Here is a 22356-nt window from a genome sequence, read left to right as displayed (position 1 = left end):
CCCTTCTCTTACAATTTAGACTTGGGGAGAAAGACCAAAAATTTGATCATTATTTCTATGTACCCTGTACATAATATACTATGTGTTGTATACTCTGTGTAATAAATGGTAATTGTGTGCAGCTACATAGGTCTCATACGTGTGAAATGAGCCTGCATGGGGGGATTTTTCTCTGGAGACAGATTGAAGATGAGCACTACTGAACCTAGAGTAGTAAGCATTTTATTGACTCCCTGGCATCTATTCCATCCCATCCCATCCCTATTATATACGATTCATTTGGTTAAGGTGGAATTGATCCCCACCCTCAAATCCTAGTGCCTCCTAATTGATATGAACCAATCAGTGCAATCTTATCCCCTTCACCTCAGTAACACATGCAGGAAACCCAGGTTTAGGCCAAACAGTCTGAAGCCTAGATTCTAGACCAAAGTGATCTGTTCAGATTAGTCCAATCTTATTGAAGTTCAGAACTATTATTTGACTGGAAAACAAGGTCTTTCTCTTGGTGGTATGATATGCAGAAATGAGGTTGAAACCTCTGTATGCCATTTCTCCACAACGAAGGAAGCCAGACTGAGGACATAGCTCTCAGATACCTGCATGTGTAACTCCTTCAAGTCTTTGTTTTTAAGCCACTAAAAGTCCATCATGGCTCCTAAGCATGAGGACAGAAGTAGATTGGACTATGACAGGCTTTAAACAGCATTTCAAAATTCCAGAAAAAAAGGAAAAAGGAGATTACTGAATGAAAAATGTAGGCACAAACCATGCAGATGTAGTAGTAGAAGAAAAAAATGCTGTAAGAACAAAACAGGAAGGGTGAAACGGTAATCTGGCTGTTCTCAAGCCTGAATGTTCCCCTTTGGCCCAAATGTCAATTGTCAGCTGCAAATAGGAATTTTGAAGAGGAAATACTAAAAGTTTGAGGCAGTTTGGAAGAGGAGAGAGGAAAAAGAAGAAAGAATACAATTAAGAAAGAAAATGACAAACAAGAGACTATTGAGTTATTTAATTATACTTCTGAGATGGAAAATGACATAAGAAATAAAGATAGAAAAATTTATAATGAATATGGCAAGAACACTTGCTCTACTCCACTTTGATACACCTCCTCTTACATTTTCTCCAGCAGCTATTTCAAATCTGTACCACCTCCAAAAGCCCCATCCAGTCCCTGAATGGCTCACTCTATTAATTTAAATTATTCTCCCACCACAAAAATGTGAGACCATCAGGGACCAAATGACTCAGCATTCTACCATTCTAATGACAATAGCATCTCCATCCCCAAGAATCTTTTTTTTCCTTCTCTCAAGTCTCCAAAAAGAAAGTTCCACATATCTATGTTGAGGCTAAAAAACTCCATTTGTACTCTTCATCTCATCTCTAAACTTTGGCTTATCTGTTTTCCCTTCAAACTCTTATTTTCTACAGAATCCTTCCTTTCAGCTCAGATATATGCTTAATCTCTATCTTTGAGAAATTTCTCCAATACAGTATATTGCTTTCTAGCTAGCTTTTCAAAAAAATAAAATAACATAAAAGTTTACACTTGCTTCTTCCACTCATACAATATTATGGAAGCCGCACTGACAGAGAATAAATGATTTGAATATCAAATGCAAAGAACTTGGTCTCACTATGACATTTTATTATTTAATTATTCCTTCTTTGTAGAAACTCTATGCCCTTTGTTTCTCTGACATTTTCTTTTGGTTCTCTTCCTACATATAGGATTCATTTGCTGGAAACATTTTTCCCTGCTATTTAAATTTCTATGTTTCTGACTATATATCTCTTCTCAGTCTCTATCTTCTTCCCTAGGGAACCTAATTCCCAAACCTACATGCTGGTACCTTTCAACTTTATATCTCTACTTAGGCTTCTCTGCAAAGTGTCTGACCATAGAAACTATTGCCTACTAGGTATTTGCACTAAAATATCTCACTAGAAGTTATGTTTTCTCTACTCATCACTGAGCTCTTGTTTCTGATTTCCTGGCTTGGTTAGACAGATAGTCTCCCAAGCAAGAAATACAGGAATCAAGTCAACAGCTACCCTTCATTAGTCGCTAAGCTTATAACCATCTTGTGTGTACTGCTACAATAGCTTCCTATTAAATTAGCCTTCTTACTTCCAATCTCACTCTCTTCCATCCTTTCCTCCACATGCTGCCAAGAGGAATATCTCTAATCATGTCATTTTCTTGTTCAAAATTCCCTCAACATCTTCCCATCACCTGCAGCATTAAAGCTAAATTATTGCTAAATGTCTTCAGTAGGCGTATAAGAACCTGCATGTTTTTGTTCCTATATACTTGTCCAGCCACATCTATCTTGTTAATTAACTGCTTAAAATTCTCTACTTAATGCTGCTTCAAGTTCTTGAACTTTTGTGCATGCTATTCCCTCTGCTCTGACTGGTCGTCTCTTTCTCTTTTCAACTCTGAAATGTTCCTATGTATCTTTCAAAACCTAGCTAAACATCATCTACTCAAAAAAATGTGACCTCTGTCCCCGGACAAAAATCCATCCCCCCCACCACTATATTATCATTGTAAATATCTTAAACCTACTTCTTGTACTTTTCACAAAATACTGCCATTTTTGTTCACCATCTCTCTCTCCTGTTAGTCCATAACCACTTGAAGGTAGAGGCTTTGTCTTACTTATATAGTTTCTATTCCCATAACCTAGAACAGTCTGATTCATATTTTATCTCAATAAAGGCTCGTTCAAATAAATTAAATTTCAATACATACAAGATTTTTAAAGAGAATATATGTTACATGAATGCACTCAACTTAGTAAAGCAACGAGAGGAGCTGTTAGCAATGGGTCATTTAGGAGCCTTGATTATTATGTCTTATTTGTGGCCTACAGAATATTTTATGTAAGCTTCCAAAGAAGCTTTTATATAAGTTTCAGATGATGGGAGAACATGGATTTATTTTGGAGACCGTACAATTACAAAAGGATTAGGACTTCTTCCACATAGCAGATCAAGAATAAAGACTTCTGTTCCTCATTTTCGGTAATGCAACAGTGGATAAAGGCCCAGCTGGGTCCTGGTAAAAGGATATCAGTATATATCAATGGTTTCAGGAAAAGTAGCAGATGGATTAAGAGTTTTAGCTGGAAAATGAGTGAAGGAAAGGGAGCTGTTGTAAGGGCAAGATGATGAACATAGCCTAGATACCAAGTATTGTTTTAGTCAATTGACGTGAGCAATTTTGGTGGAAAAAGACATTCTACAGATGTGGCTGAAGACGTATACATACAATAAGTTCAGCATGAGGCATTTTATTTTATACAAAAAAAGCATTGGATTTGGGAGTGAATTTTAACTAAATCTTATACGTAGAGGCACTGAAAGTAAACAAATCACTGACGAGGCAAAAAGAAATTAAGGATTTTCTTTCAGAGTTGAGAAAGTGAAGATTTGGACATTTCAATAAATATAAATTGTGACAGCACTGAAAGTAAACAAATCATATACAGTAAGGCATAAAAAGATTAAGGATTTTCTTTCAGAGATGAGAAAATGAAGAGTTGCAGATTACAATAAATATAAGTTGTGAAATGTTGAATTAAAAATGACACCTCTAATCAAGTTTTTCTTTCTTTCTTTCTTTCTTTCTTTCTTTCTTTCTTTCTTTCTTTCTTTCTTTCTTTCTTTCTTTCTTTCTTTCTTTTCTGTGTTGGGTCTTCGTTTCTGTGCGAGGGCTTTCTCTAGTGTGGCAAATGGGGGCCACTCTTCATTGCGGTGTGCGGGCCTCTCACTATCGCGGCCTCTCTTGTTGCAGAGGACAGGTTCCAGATACGCAGGCTCAGTAATTGTGGCTCACGGGCCCAGTTGCTCCGCGGCATGTGAGATCTTCCCAGACCAGGGCTCGAACCCGTGTCTGCTGCATTGGCAGGCAGATTCTCAACCACTGAGCTACCAGGGAAGCCCCTCAAGTTCATTTTTGACATTTGGCCTCTAAAACCTTTTTCTCTTTTAGGTAACTTCTCTACCTGGTGAGTCTTGGTAGGGGCAGAGATGGCCTCCAGGAGAAGTGAAAACTCATTTTCTCAGACACAATCTCCCCAGATTCTAACACTTCAACTCAAAGATATTTAATGCAAAGAAACAGGACTAATGAGAAATCCATGCAGGCAAGAGCAGGGCAGCAAATAAAGATGCATCAAGTTCCAAAGCAGACAATGGTTGTGATTCTGTCAGCCTGCCCAAGTAGTAGCATTCATGGTTTCCACAGTACAATAGCTGCGCCGGTGCACAGTGGTGGTTGCATAGAGGTCTGTATGGAACCAATTCTCTGACATCACTTTAGAGATTGTTCCTGATAGTGTAGTCTCTAAGCCCAACTTCTAAATATTCTTTTAAAAATTCCTTTTCTCTTTACAGTGGCCTGGGTTGGTTTATGATATCTAAAATGAAGAAGCTTGACTGGTCATCTACCTTTCTAACTAATCCAGAACTGTAATCTCCTATTGAACATTTACTGCGTGCACAGGGAACTACATTATGTCCTGGGGTGAGCAGGTGGGGAAGAGGTGAATACTGAAATGTAAGACACAGGTCGGCTCTCAGGGGCAAGCAACATAAAACAACCATAAACTGGGGCAGGATGATGTAAGTCCTATGATGAAGTACAGGCTGTTCAGTACAGAAGAAGTAACAATCATTTCTGACTGATGGAATCATGCGGGGCTTCATAGATGAGATAGGTTTTTAATTAAGTCTAGAAGAATGAGTAAGATTTTTTTGTTTTGCGGTAGGCGGGCCTCTCACTGTTGTGGTCTCTCCCGTTGCGGAGCACAGGTTCCGGATGCACAGGCTCAGCGGCCATGGCTCACGGGCCTAGCCGCTCCAGGGCATGTGGGATCTTCCTGGACTGGGGCACGAACCCATGTCCCCTGCATTGGCAGGTGGACTCTCAACCACTGAGCCACCAGGGAAGCCCCCATGAGTAAGATTTTTGATAGGGAAATGCCTGGAGTGAAGAAGGTAGGGATTCCTACTGAGGGATGCTAGGCTTAAGGAACATTATAATCAAAAGCAAAGAAGAGGAAATAGAAAATATAATGGATCAAGATGTAGGCTATTGTTTCATTCAACTGTAATCAAGTACTGAGGAACATGGTCCACTTTCAAGATGGTCTAATTATTTTCAGAAACAAGAGAGTTCCCAGGCACACACATGGGAGGACCTGGGGTTCTCCCACAAGCCTGAGGTCTGAGGGTCACATTTCCAGATGTCTGGGAAGTGTGAACAGTTCAGTGTCTTGTAGACCCAAGTTCCTCGAGTAGCATCAGGTATACTAAGCCTACCTCAACCTGGTGCTTGTCTCGTGCTACACAGAGTTGCACAAATCATTGAGTCAAACAATAATTTTCAATTTTTTTTGGAGTAGAAATAATTTCTTCAAAATAAATACTATTCAGAAGTCTAATATTTAAAAGAGATAAAGAGGATCTTCTCTGGCAGATGGAAACAAGGGTGATGTCACAGCCCTGCTCTCTGCCCCTTTCCCCCTCCTCACCATACCATATTCTTTGACACTTCACGTTGGAACTTCTAAGAATTTGGAAAATTAAAGTTTCTAAACCATCAGGTTACGCAGAAATGGAATTTTATAGAAAAAGTCAGAGACTGCCTTAGGAGGAGATGTGATGGAGGGAATCATACTGACATCTGTTTGATTTCTAAATGAGCTATATCAAAGTCTCTTTGAATCACCTAATCTATATTGTGATATAGAGAGGAGAGAATGAACAAATAAGCTACATATGTAAAGAGTTTATGAGAGCTCACTAAAATTATGAGAAAAAGAGAAAAAATACATGTTATAATTTGGGAGATAAAGACATTATTGGATACAAAATGATAATAATAATAAAGACCAAGATACAACTGTGGAAAACTTGTTGTCAATGGCTATAGAAGAATTAAAAGCATGGGCATAAATATGTATTTATTGCTTTTATAATAAAATCATCTGTGATAATTATAACTGAAGTTATACTTTTTAATGCTAACAATGTATAAAATAATATAATGAGTGAATCTTTGATTTCTGTGGGTTCAAGACATTATGAAGAATACACTAAGCTGTCAACGTGAGGATTCTAGTGCCAGACCACCCAGGAGCTAATTAGACTCAATAACGGGTGTCTTCTGTTTGCATGGTCATGTGTCTGTATTCCCAGAGAAAGAAGTTTTCAGAATGTGTTATATTAAACTATACACATATGCCCTGAAGCATGTAGTGAGTTCAAGCATGTTTATTCACTCTTCCATGCCAAACCAGGCAGGGAGAGATGTTTCTAAATCTCCTTTAAAGCAACAAATCAAAGTGCTTTCCTGGCAAGGATTCTTTGGGGAATGGTGATCTAGGGTCCCAGATTACCACCTAGGAGTAACACAAAACTAGTTACAGATTAACCCACTTTTTTCCTTTGCAGTAAGTCTCAGTTGTGCTTCTCTTCAATTATAGAAGAAGTAAGAAGACTAAAATAAAAAAGAAAGTGAACTAAGGTGTCACTGAGGATAGATAGGAGAAATTAGTTATTGCACAATGTTAGGAATACTTTCCATTTATAAAAATAGGTATGGGTATGTGTATATTTATATAAAGCTCACACCATGTTGCCAAGCAATGTTTTAGGTACAGTTGAGGTCCCTAACTTCTAGTAGGGTAAGATAGTCAATGAACAGGGAAACAAAAAGGTAACCTTGGAATGCAATAAGTGGTATAGAGAAAATACACTGGCTGATGTAATAATAACAAGGAAACGGTTTTATTTCTTTAAGTGTTTTAATTAATTTAGTTTATTATCTTCATTATAAAGAGTGTTGCCAAGGGAAGGCCTTTCTGAAAAGATGCTGCTAGAGCACAGTGCTGAGTGAAGTGAAGTTGGGTGTCATGTGAAAGTTCTAGGGAATGAATAGTTCAGGCAGAGGATCAGCATAGGTAAATCTCTGAGCATGAAATGGATTGGTATTTTTGAGGGAAGAGTATGAACTGCAATGAGTAAGGTAGATAATGGTGTGAGGAGGGTAGAGAGCTAAGCAGAGTTCAGAACATGCACAGCCTTTTAGGTCATGATAAAGAGCCGAATTTAACTCCAAGAAAACGTCGAAGACACTTTAGGGTGTTAGTAGGAAGAAGTGACCTAGACTGGTTGGTTTTATAAAAGAACACTTTGGTTGCTGTGGGGAGAATGAAACATGCTAGTGGAATGTATGGGAGAAAGGAGATTAACTAGAGGCTACTAGAAGAAGGTATATTCCAGAAGCACTTTGGAGGTGAGATTGGTGGACTTTCAGACCGTTTAAATGTGGCAAATGGGGTGGGGGCTCCCAAGGGGAAAGGGAAGGCTCTAGAACAACCACAATTTTGACTTAAACAACTGTATGCATTTGCCTTCCATTTACTGAAATGGGGATGGGTATGGAGGAAAATCAGGTTTGTGGAAGAAACCAAGAGTTCTCTGTTGAGTCTGAGATGTTTGTGAAACATCTAAGTCAAAATGCTAAGTATACAGATAGACATACCAGCAGGGCTCCCTCATACAGTACTTGTGCAGCTAATTTCATTACACAAAGGCACTCAGTGGCATATCCCCAGAAGTGGCACTTTTTAAAAACTCTACACTATGACCCAGGATACACACTAGATGTGTCACTGGTCACTGCTATGATGTGGGTCCAGATTCTAAGCCTCAATACCCCAAATGTCTTCCAAATCTAAAATTCATTTATAGTATGCAGGACTTATAAACATTAGAATTTTCCTCCCTTTAAGCATTCTAATCTATAACATGCAGTATATTTCCATTATGTCCAATTGGAGATATTTTATTACTTAGCCTTTACCTTAGGTGGCCTGCCTGCTCTTATTTTCAAATGATTAATCCTAGGGGTTATATTGCAGAAGACTGTTCTTTATTTGACCTGAAGCATTCCTTCACTCCTAAAAGACAGACAGGATGTGGCCTAATAGGAAAGGGTTCACGAAGCTCCAGCTGCAGTACAGCTGGCATCCATTCTCTGCCTATTGCTGGCAACAAGGCTGGGAGATGGCTGCTCTCCTGGGCATGTCAGACTCTGCAGCTGGGAAGGTGCATTTCTCTGGGAATAGCCTCTAGTTGGGGCCCCAAAGTGGGTGGTATGTTTATCTTTCCCCTTGAAAGACAAAAGGTCAACTAAGAACACATGTTTCTATGACAACAATAAATTCAAAGGAGATGCTAAGTCCCAGCAAGTGTGGACATGGGGGAATAAGGAGAGAGAAGTTGGCCTAATTCCGGAGTATAGGTCTTGATAGTACCTTGAGTTTCTTTTTATTTCAACTTAATTTCCTTCTGAATTTATACAGGATGAAAGGCTTTGGTGAAGAAAATATGTGAAGAAATGAATAATGCCCCAAAGAATGTAGTCTGCTCACCACTTAAGAGGTCTTAATTTGGTAAAACAAACTAGTGATCTTACATTGGTAAGTGATGCTGTTGATTCTCAAATGGGTATCTTACTTGTCAGTATTAGAAATGACTTAATTTAGTTTGCCTTCTGCCTTTATTGAAAAAACACATTTGTAAATGTGTGATTTTTATTTTGTCCTTTGTGTTTTCAATGGTCCAACATATTTTATCCTGCCATGATTTTGCTATTTTTCAGTGCATGGGCACCAATACATGAAATGTGGAATACTTCATCAACATTGCATAGTGAGATAAGAGGAGAAAAACAATGGGAAAATCAAATGGAAGGAGAATTCTATTCAGAATTCTTAATATTTAACAGGAACAGAGAGAGTAGAAGTGGTAATCATGTAGAAAAATAACACCTCCAGAAGAGCATTATGTGTCATTTCTTTCAACGTATAAAAATGGAAAGAAATACTCCACAGAGTATTACAAAATGTTCTCTCCAATTATCTTAGAAATAGAAAAAAAGAGACACCAAATAGAATTTATTTATTTTAAAAATCACAAATCTAATGCATACTTCTTGTGAATTCTTCAAAAAAGTCACAGGAATATGGAGAAAAGGTAAATTCTTTTCACTGCTGTCTCTTCATTCCCACTGTAAAAAAGCGACCTGGGTTAGGAGTTTGTTGTGTAGTCTTCCAGAGCTGTTCCAATTGCACTTTAGGGGACTTGGAGAGGAGGCAGCTTGAGGTAGTGGAAAAGCACCAAGATGGAAAAGCACCAAGATGGAAAAGTCACTTCCCAGGTCTGCCTCTCTGTGGCTTTTGGAGGATCAATTAACTTCCTTGGGACTCTGTGATTCCTGAGGTGCAAAATGAAGCAGCTCCTGGGAAGATGGAGTGGGATTTACCACCAGCTATTGTGTACTGGAAGTCTGTAAAGATTTTGGCGATTTTGTCAAAATGGCTAGGAGAGACGTCTCACGTTTGTTTCCCTGAGAACAGGGATGCCAAGCATTTCCAAACACAATAAAGAATTTTCTTAGTCTGAATCTCAGTAGTAGCCTCTACCTCAGGAAAAAACTAGAATATTTCGGAAGTCTCTTCCAACTGCCAAGGCCTGACATAGAACAGTTATTGGTGATATCGACGAATACCAACACTTAATTGGCTTACCAAGTGAATCTCCTACCTAGAAACAAAATTTTTGTACATATCATAAATGTTATATTTACATTAAAATGGTTTTCTTTGTTTTCTAAGTCAATATGAAAGGCCATTTATCAGTCTAGATTTATTCTTTATTTTGGTGATCTCTCAGCTTGCATTTTGCTCTTATTTACATTATTAAGATACTCTGCTATCTGGAAGCACTTGTTTTGATTATTCTTTTCCTTCCTTTTTTCTTTTGGTATTATGTGCATCTCATTAGGGTTTTTTTCATTTTTCATAGAAGTTTCCCTCTTTTATCACACATGCAAATATCAAGAAAACTTATTATATGTATTAAATGTGCACTTCAGCCTAGAAGCCTCAAAGCTAAGCTGCGTCTAAGTGATTTTTAAATGATTATTTAATATTCAATTATTTTCTAAAATGCTCCATGAGGGTCCAGTAGTCAAACCCTCCTATTAACTGTATTTCAATAAAGCAAGTTTTATAAACTAGCCTAATAACAATAACGATAATAGTCAGGAGGTACAGAGCAATACTTTACATCTGTAGAATGTAAATGGAAATCTATAGCTCATTTCTTCTAATGCCATCAGAAGAATCATCTTATGTGAGCCTCACAACAAATTCAAGAAGCTGGGTAGGCTAAGTACTACTATTTTCATTTTGTATTGAAGAAAGGAAAGGAACAGCACATAGTTAGCTTGACGTCCAAAGCTGCTTCTTATAACAAACTCATTTTCTTCAAGGGTTTAAAAAATGCCAATGTGAACCTTTTTTATTGCAAATACACTTAATCTGGCAAGATTCTTTCACACAGCAATAAATACCATTTGTTATCTTTGAGGGAAAGCCAGCAGGTCTCCTTACTAGTCTTGAGGTAAACAGAAGGCTGCCTGCTTGCCTTGGGTATGCTCTTGGTAATTAGAGACTTTGTGGTCTGTTTCACTTTAAGGACTTTCTGCAAAATAGTAGTTCCTTTTTTCCTCAACTTTCTACAGAGCTCTGTGTTGGAAGCATCTCGTTGAGTATTCTTCTCTCTTCCATGGGGATACTACTGAGAAAATCCCTAAGATCTAGGGATCTTAGTGAGCTGGAGCAAAAGAATGTCTGGATAAGGAATTAATCCATATACTGAATGAAAGCCTTGAGTTTTTATTTCTATTCCAATTTAAACTAAAACAAAGATCAAGCAAAATCCTTTGACTTAATGTAAATACATCTTACAAGATTTTCAGTTGAAAATCTTAAAGATCAAGTAAAAAACTTCTTTTTCTCACCCCCTTCTACTCAAGCCTCCACTACAATTTATTTGGCCAAGAGTAAGATATTAAAGCTTGAGTTTTCACAGCCCAGTTTCCTTCCCACTTCAGCTAAAGAATATTTTGTCTTGCTAACAGCCTTCTGGGTCCTTCTATGTAAATGAAGACTGTAGCAGATCAGGGGGTAGAATAAAGGAAATGGAGGAAAAAATATAAGATTAACATAAGCAAAGGTGAAGGGAGAGTTTGAGGTAGATCAGCAAGAAGAGACATTTAGGAGAGCAACTTCTTTGTGGGAGATGTTTTAAAGTAAGAAATATGATGAAAGGACATGTATTAGAAGTTTTTTCTAAGTGTTAAGAATATACTCTCCATCTCCCCCTTTTTGGTAATTTCAAGAGAGAACTCAGTAAAAATGCAATATGTTTTGAACTGCTTCTTGGTTGACAGGGCTGTTTTTGTTTGAAAGTGATGTTTGTACAAGACAATGAGAAAGCAAGTTTTTATATACATTTAAAAGTTGACATTTTCTTTATGGAAAAGTCATGAGTGCGCTCATCATACATTCGAAAAAGTCAACTGTCTACTCCCCAGAGTTGAAATTTTTTCACATAACTACTATCAAGCAACACTAAGAAGAAAGAGAAATGACAATGAGTTACAAACGCTAATCACAAATATTTCTATATTCATTTTTCTTTATTTTTACTTAACTCTTTTAAGTATTTTTTTCTTTTCTCCATCTTATTGAGATATTATTAACATATATGTATGTTTAAGGTATACAACATGGTGATTTGATACACGTGTATATTGTGAAACAATAACCACAATCCCCTCACAGAATTATCTCTCTTTTTTTTTTTGGTGTTGATGGCATTTAACATTTACTCTCTTAACAACTTTCAATTATATAATCTTTGAATATTTTTACTTAATCTTTATTTTTTTATTCTTTTTACCCTCTGAAACTATCCCTGATATTGGTACTCACTCATGTTGTGAAAAATGCAAAATTTGGAAAATTAGAACTATTCATGTTTTTCAAGTTGATTCAATATTTGAATATCCACTCTGTTTCCAGAATGTGGGGGATATAAAGGCAAACATGAGACATTCACTGCCTTTACTAAGGAAATATTATAAAATACACTGGCACACATCATATACAATAAAGTAACTATTTCACACACTAATCTAAGTCTGGACAAACAGAGTGGAAACAAGCCCCCCTAAAATTATGTTGTTACCTCCATTTACTATTCACTGAGTCCTGAAAGAGTTTGTGAAGACAAGACATATGTCCATTTCCTGCTTACTTTATGACTTTATTAAAGACTCACCTTTAGTTAATTATTTTTTCTAAAATGTGAATTATTTATTTCTCCCTAAAGTCACATATGCTGACCAGAAGTCTCTACTATCCTAGGAATGATGTGTTTTTCAAGCATCACCATTTCTCCTAAGAAAACTTCCTGGAACTTAGGGAAATTGGGTAGAAACTCTTCAAAATCCTCTTAGTTTCATTTCTTGTCCTGTCCAGGTGGTTGTTTTTCATCATCGTTTTTCACATCTTACCCTTCAGGCAGTTTGATAAATTGTTGCTTTTATGCCTGCTTAGGACCCCTCTTCTGAAAAATGAAATTAAATTCAAAAAGATGTTTACAATAGTGATTTCTATAACCGGAACCAAGCCAAGGTTCTGTGTGTTTTATATTCAGACTAGTTATGAAACCTTGGCATCACTTGTGTCTCTACCTCCAAATCTGTGAACACATATGATAACTGATTTGTGTATGTGGTTTTAAAAATAAAACCTTGGAGGCCAAACCACAAAACATCTTTTGTGAAGTTAACAAATCATTGGGTATTTTGTAACTGACTCACTGTCAGTCATCAACAAAATCTCCTACCTTTAATTTTGACCCTCTGCCTTTGTTTTATTACTTTAGTTGAATTACATCTTTCCCCCAAGGTCACTGGTTATTTGGCAGCCCTCATAAGTGGTGGCTGTTTTTTCTCCCACATCCTTCATAAACCGAGACTGGCTCTTTTCTATCCCAAACACTCCAACCAGGTGTCTTCTCTTCTCTTTCAGAAGCTGCTCATTCCAGGCCACTCTCCATCGAAAGTCTTATTATCAGAATACTAAACCAATTTTTTATTTTTCTCATCTACCAAGCCCTAGATCACTCTATTCATTTCTTAAAGAGTTTCCTACCCTATTCATTCTTTCCACCATTACTTATGTGATCATTCATGATGACTTCAATAGCCACATAAATAATCCTTCCAATTGTTCGCCTCTCTGTTCCCTGACATCCATTTTTTTCCTTGTCCTTGTCCTTCACCCTATCCCATTCAACTATTCTCACAGTCATACTTTAGAGTTGGTCATTATCAATAAATGCCACTCCTTTTTCTTGATTTCAGTTAGCCCATTTTTGACCTCCATTTCCCTAGTATCCCATCTCTGGCAAACCTATAACTACTAGCCCTGTGAACTTTTCACTGTTTCTACCATGTCCATACTTTTCATTTAGTTTAGACTTCATTATCTACATTATAATCATTACTTGACACATCTTTTCAATCACATTGTCCTCTCCTTTCATCTCACCTGGCTAGCTATACCCATAACCTTGGTTAAATCCCCTTTTCATCTACTCAGAACCTGGATCCACATAAACTAAATATGCTGGAGAAAAACAAAAACATCCATGTCACTAACCTTAAGTGAGTCTTTGATGAAAATAGCAATTATATCACAATCCCCTAGTCCAGTCACTTTCTGATCTCCCCCAACTTACACAATTTTCCTTCACCCTCAATCTTAGTTGATGCCTTTGGGTCCGATTCCACTGAGACAATAGAGGCAATCAAAAGCCTACATCCACATGTTCTCACCACCTCATCTCCCCATATATCTGCTTGTATTTGCTTTTATTATTATGGAGGTTCTATTATTGTTCTCAAGACAAACCCCTCAGTTTACTGCCCATTCAGGGCATTTCTCCAGCATGTAACCCTTATCTCTTCAATACCTTCATTTTTACCTTCTCTACTGGGACATTCCATTTGACTTGAAAAATATGCTATAGACCTTCACACCTTAAAAGTCCCTTTTGATTTCACATTCCCTTCCAGCTATCACCCCGTTTTTCTGTTTCTCTTTATAACGTTACTCCTCAAAAAAACCGTCTATATTTGCTATCCTTATATATTTTCTTCTTCCTCTTATTGAATCCATTCACCCACCACCACCACCACTACTCCACTAAATATTTTCTTGATATTTTGTCCAGTGATTCTCTTTTCCTCACTAGGACATTTTATCATGATTTTCAAAGCAACTATACACCCAAATTTTAGCTCTAGCCTGGACCTGTCTCTCAAAACCCAGACTCATATAACCAGTTGTTCTCTTGACACTCCTTTTCTTTCAAAGCCCTCACAAGGATACACAATTTCATTAGAGTAAATGCTAGTTGCTTACAGGCCCTATAAAATTAGACTCCTTCTATCTCACTGACCATATCTCCTAAAACAATTAAGCAGCTCCAGGCACACTGGCTTCCTCCCCATTTCCCAAACACATTAAGTATAGCCTCATACGTGGGTCTTTGCACTTGCTCTTCTGTGCCCTTGGAAATGCTCTTCCTCCAGATATCTGATAGCAACCTTCTTACCACCTTCAGGTCTCATCTTCCTTCTCAGAAGCCACCCTTACGTTCTTTCTCAAACAGCAACTCTCCCCTACTCCTTGCACTTCCACTCCCCCCACCCATCCTACTTATTTTTTTCAGAGCACTCAAGACTCTGACATATTATATGATTTATTTGTACATTAGTTTATTAATTTCTCCACTCATATTAGACTAGAACTGAAGAATGGTGGAGATGCTTTTGTTTACTGCTATATCCTCAGCTACTAAAATACATAGTATACATATTATATGTGTACAGCACATATGTACCACATAGTAAACATGCAGTATATATCTGATGAATGAATTACTGATTTCCTCCCCTTTGAAAAGTGGGTTATAAGATATATGCAGGATGAAGTCAATTCAATATTTTGAAATTGATATAAAACTATGATACTTATAGAAACAGCTCTAACCTGGAAATGTGACTATCTAAGGTATTATTTACTTGAATTCAATTGAATAGGTCTTTGCCCTTCACCATGTAAATCCTGATACCAGATTTTAAATGAAGTGCTACTTTAATGGTGTCAGATATACAGGAGAATGATTATAGCATTTTTGTCAATTTACCCTGTTTATAATATAACTAAAATTTTGTCAGGTTTTTGTTTGTTTCAGGCCTTGCCTTCTTAAAGAAAATAAGACTGATTGCCTCAGAAGAAAACCAGGCATGTATCATTGTTCCTAAGAGGGTATCTCTTGTCAAAGTCGCTAAAAAGGGTTTTGCTTTGAAGGCGTCCCCTCAAGTGAAGAAAAGCATGGATTCAAGGATAAAGTACTCACTCTGTAATCAAGCCATCACTGTCTGTGTAACCACCTCCCTCCTGCATTTGTGTGATTTCAAAGGAACACGCCAGTACCTCTCTCTGTTTCTGAGTACCAGGACGTGTGCACCACTAGGGGGCTTGTCAATCATTGCAAACTCCCAATCAATCACAAATATCTGGTGTAACAACTATCAGCCACCATTACCAAATGATAATAATAATAAATCAACTTTAACATCAATTTTATTAATTCCATCAACAGAAATACTGCTTGTATACTTTTAATTATGAGTTAGATTTGGCTTAAAACTAGTAGCAATTTGGTTATTATAAGGCTATTAAAATTCAACTCTAAAAATCAGAGCTTAGTAATAAATTCTAGGAGGAAATAAAACATATTCCCCCTCATGTCTCTGAGTATTATATAAAAACAAAAACAACCACAACAATAATAGCATTTATGATTTTATGAACTGACACAGTGCCCCAAGAGCAGTGTTATTTTTAAATCTATTTATTGCTATAATGCTAATCTACACTAGTATAAGGAAAGACTTCAGAAAGTAGCAAGATCTAAGCTGAGACACAAAATTTAGTAGGAAACAGTTTAAAAAAATGATTTGGGCTTTGGGTAGGTAGGAATGAGTAATAGAAGCATAAGGAACAGCAATTCAAAGGCCTAGTGGTCAGAGAGAATATAGCAAATAATGCAGATTATCCATATGGAATTCATGCATGTAGTTTTTCAGGCCTGTAGGTGCAAAAATGTCTTGGAGTGAGGATGGACAAATGGTCAGAAGAGAACTTCAAACTTAGTTAAGAGGTAAACCATTAAGAGGTTTGTAAGCCACAGATACCTTAAAGATTTTGGATTTTATTTAGAACAAAAGGTAATTATTGCTCATTTCCTTTCACTTCTTTTTTTTTCTACCCCACTTTTTCTTTCTCTTCTCTGCTTTTTTTCTCCTCCTTTCTTTCCCCTCATTTCTCCCCCCCCCATGTTTTATTTAAGCACAAGAAGTATCATTTCTTCATTCAAGAAATCTTTATTGCACACCTTGTACATATAAGAAATCTGCTAGATCCTGAGAAAATTTTCTGAGCAAGACAGGCCTAAATCCATCTCTCATGAAACTAGAGTCTGGTGAACAAGCTTGACATGTTCAGGGAACTGAAATAAACCTAGTGTCACTTAAAGTTAGAAGTAGGGAAATATCATGAAATGAGGTTAGAAAAGAAAGCAGGAACACATCACAGGGGGTGTTGTAAATTAGATAAGGAATTTTAGTCTTTATGCTAAGAGCAACGGGAAGCCATCAAAGTGTTTTAAGCTTTGAGATGATATGATTTATGTTTATGAATGATCATTGGCTTTGTGTGAAGAATCTATTGCTAGAGGAGAGGAATGGATAAGGAAACATCAATAAGATGCTATTGCTATATTCTTTGTAAAAAAGGTGGTAACTTGGAACCAGAAGGTAGTGGTGGTGGTAGGAGAGGGTAGTATTGCTGGTGGTGGTAGAGGTGGATCAGAAGAGGAGACAGAGACCTGGTATTGTTTGAAAGAAATGTAAATGATAAACACATCAGAAATTGTGGTCTAACTGTACCCATAAAAACATAATTAAATAAACAAGCTTTCTTCTCTGGCTTTCAGTAAAGTAGCTGATATATTTTTTATTTTTAAATTTCCTCTCTTCTTATTTACCTTCTTTAATGTGGTTTCTATTCCTCTATGTCACTAAAATAGTTTTTAATATGGACTCAAATATCCTCAGTAACATTCAAACTCCTGCTTATTTTCCAATCTTGACTGCTTAGGACATCATTAAATTGCCTCTTTCCAGAGCACTGTATTCTGTTGATTACCATGACAATAGTATCTCCTTTTACCTCTATGGCTACTTTTTTCCCTGTCTCTTGGTTATCTTCTGGTCGTTAAATATTGAAGCTAGTCATTGTTCAATCCTAGGCCCTCTCCTATTCTCACTCTATAGTCTATCCCCATGACATCTTAATTAAGGTCATGCCTCTAAAGTTTATATCTCCAATCCATACAACTTTTCTGAATTCCAGACTCAAATCTAACTGTATATGTTAGATTCCCATTTTAATTCTTCACTAATACCTCAAACTTAATGTGCCCATTCACAGACAGGGAAGAATAGAGAAGGACAAGGTTGGGGCCCAGGCAGATATGTGTGATTGAAGGTGTCAGTGACTTATTGAAGGAGACTGAAGGAGAAAGTCTTTGGAAATAAAGTCAAGAAACTGAGAAGCCAGGAAATTGGATCTGTTCCCCATAAGAACACTGAAGGTGTCTAAAAAATAGCAAAAATTCTTAACAAAATACTTGCAAACTAAATTCAACAGCGTAAAGGATTATTCACCATGACCATGTGGGATTTATTCCTGGAAAGCAAGGAAAGTTCAACATATGCAAATTGATCAATTTAGTACATCACATTACCAGGATGAAGAGAAAAAAATACATGATTATCTCATTTGATGCAGAAAGAAGCATTTGACACAATTCAACAACTTTTCATGATATAAAGACAAGAAAGAAATAGAAGAAAACTACCCCAACATAATAAAAGCTATGCATGAAAAATCCACAGTGAACATTATACTCAACAGTAAAATACTGAAAGCTTTTCTTCTAAAATCAGGAACAAGGCAAGGATGCTTGCTTTCACCACTTTTATTTAACATAGTACTGGATATCCTAAACAGCAACTGAGCAAGAAAAAATAAATTAAATGCATCCAAATTAAAAATAAAGAAGTCAAATGATCTCTGTTCACAGATGATATGATCTTATATACAAGAGTCCCTAAAGACTCCAAAAATTTTGTTTGAGCTAATAAAATAAATTTATCAAAGTAGTGGAATACAAAGTCAACACACAAAAGTCAGTTGCATTTCTATACACTAACAATGAACAATCTGAAGAGGAAATTAAGAAAACAATTCTACTTACAATAGCATCAAAAAAATTAAAACTGAGTAATTAGCCAAGGAGGCGAAAGACACAATGAACACTATAAAGCATTACTGAAAGAAATTAAAGACATAAATAAATGGAAAGACAACCCATGTTCATAGACTGGAAGATTTAATATTATTAAGATGTCAATACTTATCAAAAAGATCTACAGATTCAATGCAATCCCAATCAAAATTTTAACAACTCTTTTTGCAGAAATAGAAAAATCCATCTAAAATTCATATGGAATTTCAAGGGACCCCAAATTGCCAAAACAATTTTGAAAAAGAACAAAGTTAGAGGATTCATACTTTCAGATTTCAAAACTTACTACAAAGTTACAAACTTCCTACAAAGATAATCAAAATAGTGTGGTGCTGGCATAAATACAGACCTATAGACCTATGGAATAGAATAGAGAGCCCAGAAATAAAGCTTTACATATATGGTTAAATTAGTTTCAACAAGGCTCCTAAGATCATTCAAAATTGGATATCCACACGCAAAAGAATGAATTTGGACCCTTACCTAACACATATGCAAAAGCTGACTCAAAATGGATCAAATACCTAAATGTAAGATCAGAAACAGTAAAACTCTTAGAAGATACCACAGGGCAAAACTTCACAACATTGGATTTGGCAATGATTTTTTTGATCTGACACAAAAGACAAGGCAATAAAAGCAAAATTAAACAAATTGAACATCATAAAACTTACAAACATTTGTACATCAAAGAACACTATCAACAGAGTAAAAAGCTGACCTATGAAAAGCGAGAAAATATTTGCCAATCATTTCTCTGATAAGAGATTAATATCCAATATATAGAGAAGTCCTAAAATTCAACAGCAACAAAAAACAAACAACCTTATTCAAAAATGGGCAAAAGAGTTGATATTTGTCCAAAGAAGACACGAATGGCTAATAAGCACACAAAAAAATGTTCAACACCACTAATCATTAGGTAAATGCAGATGAAAATCACAATAACTGCATATGTAATAATCCCAAACTGAAAACAATCTTTATGTCCATTCACAATAGAATGGATATACAGCACAGTGACAATAAAGTATCTAAATATACATACTATGAATCTGAAATACATAATGCTGCCCCCACATAGTCAGACACAACAGAATAGACATTGTATTATTCTTTGTGTATATGGTTCGATTAAAAAAAAAGCAAAATATTCAAAGTTAAGAAAGGGGTGACCTTTTGGGAGAAGGAGGGATAGCAATTTGGAGGTGGCACAGCAGAGAACATCTTGGGTGCTAGTGATAGCCTATTTTCTGATCTAAAAGTGCTAAAAATGGTTACTTAGATGTGTGCTGGGTATTGCTTCATTGAAGTGTACATTTATATTTTCTTGCACTTTGCTATAGATGTGCTCTACTTCTTAATTAAAAAGACAAAAAAAATTCTAAATATGACAAAACTATAAATACCTAGTGACAAAATTCATAACATAAGTAAGTTGCGTATATGAAATAAACTATAAAATACAACCTGAATAAATTAGGAGATGACCTAAGTTCCAGAATATATAAAGGCATCCTACAAATTGACACAAAACAATTAAAAAGGAAAGAGTCAGTTGGTAAAAGAGATGGACAGGCAATTCACAGGAGAGACAATTCGAAGACTGAAAAAATTAATTTCAAAGGTGTCAACCAGAGTTCAGAAGAAAATGCAAGTTTAAATAATAGTAAAATAACTGTAACATTCAGGTCTAATAATGTGAGAAAACTGAAACTTTCTTAGCCATATTACTAGCGGGAGGGTGTTAACTGAAACTTTTCTTCAAAATAGTCTGGTAATATCTATTATAATTAAAATTTTATAAGCCCTTTGGCTCTACCAAAATGATAGTACCACATATAAAAATATATGTATTGGGTTGGCCAAAAAGTGCCTTCGGTTTTTAAGTAAAAATAAAAGACACATTTTTCATTTTCACCAAGAACTTTATTGAACAACATATTCACCATTTTGTTCCACTACCTTCTGCCATTTTTCAGGCAATTTCATAATTCCATCTTCCCCAAACTCTTTATCTTTTTGAGCAAAGAACTGTTCCAGGTGCATTTTACAGTCTTCCAGGGAATTGAAATTTTTTCCATTAAGCAAATTTTATAAAGACCGAAATAAATGGCAATCCGAAGTTTCAATGTCTGGTGAATAGGGCAGATGAATCAGAACTTCCCAGCCAGGCTGTAACAGTTTTTGCCTGGTCATAAAAAAATATGTGGTCTTGTGTTATCCTGATGGAAGATTATGTGTTTTCTGTTGACTAATTCTGGACGCTTTTCATGGAGTGCTGCTTTCAGTTGGTCTAACTGGGAGCAGTACTTGTTGGAATTAATCATTTGGTTTTCTGGAAGGAGCTCATAATAGAGGACTCCCCTCCAATCCCACCATATACACAACATCACCTTCTTTGGATGAAGACCGGCCTTTGGTGTGGTTGGTAGTGGTTTATTTCACTTGCCCCATGATCTCTTCCATTCCACATTATTGTACAGTATCCGCTTTACATTGCCCATCACAACTTGTTTTAAAAATGGAACGTTTTCTTTAAGTAGAGAATTGCTTGCATAAATACGGTCAAGAAGGTTTTTTTTTTCTTCCGTTTATGTGGAACCCAAACATCAAAGCAACTAACATAACCAAGCTGATGCAAATGATTTTCAGTGCTTGATTTGGATATTTTGAGTATGTTGGCTATCTCCTGCATGGTATAACATTGATTGTTCTCAATTAATGTCTCAATATGATCGCTATCAACTTCAATTGGTCTACCAGAACGTGGAGCATCCTCCAGCGAGCAATCTCCAGCACAAAACTTCACAAACCACTTTTGACACATTCAATCGGTCACAGCGCCTTCTCCATACACTGCACAAATCTTTTTTGTGTGTTTTCAGTTGTGTTTTTACCTTTCTTGAAATAATAAAGCATAATATGCTGAAAATGTTGCTTTTTTTCTTCCATCTTCAATAGTAAAATGGTTACACAAACATTCATCAATTTTGATAAATCTTTTTTTAAACACACCCTGATATGACAGCTGTCACATACAATCTAACAAAATTGTTTAGAATGAAGTTAAAGACAACTAAGTGCTACTAGAGCCATCCTATGGAAAAAACTGAACAACCTTTTGGCCAACCCAATATGATGCTGTTGTTTGTTTGTTTTTTTGCCTCACTGCTTATAATGGCAACATTGGGAACAATCTGAGTGTTCATCATGGATGAAATAAATCTTTGCCTACTCAACTAAAGGGCTGCCCACAATCCATTGCAAAGTGAAAAAACTTGCAGAAAAATGTGGCTATATCTTGGTTGCAGAAAAATGTGGTTATATCTTGGTTCTGCAAAAACATTGCCACACAAACCCTATTTTTTTTGCTGGGTTTTCCATTTATGTGACCATTTTAATATTTTCTGGGGTTGATTCCTAAAGGAACAAATGGACTGATTCATTTATGTACTGACAACTATTGCTGAATATAGATTACAGCATACCCTGTATTTAGAAGATAATTAACATTTTGTCTTAAACATTTTAATCTGAACAAAACTCTAACTTCTCATTTGAAGACTTGCTTGTTTGTAAAAGTCATCGTTAATCTATTACTCCCAGAAGTGTGGAAGTGGAGGAGCTGGGGGTCAGCTGGAGATGTTTTTATCTTGTTTTTATTCCTCTTTTATTGTTTCATTTGTTCTAATGAGCATGTATTTGTACTTTTTAAAATCAGAATATTTATAAAGAAAAATATTTTCTTCACTGATCAAACATGGCGCTTTTCTTTCTTTTCCATGTAACCTCATACTTTCAGCTTCACCCATTGAGAGCTCCCAATACCAGTTGTTTCTTGCCCATTTTCATTTACTTCCCTTGAAATTGGTCTGGCTATGCCAGCTTTTCTTTTATTATAACAGTTATTTACATTCTACAAGTATTTATAGCTTGTTAAGATGGCTCTGTGGCCTAGTTTAAAAG

This window comes from Stenella coeruleoalba (genome assembly GCF_951394435.1).
Source record: "Stenella coeruleoalba genome assembly, chromosome: 11".
NCBI lineage: Eukaryota > Metazoa > Chordata > Mammalia > Artiodactyla > Delphinidae > Stenella > Stenella coeruleoalba.
Note: the sequence above shows the minus strand (reverse complement) of the source record.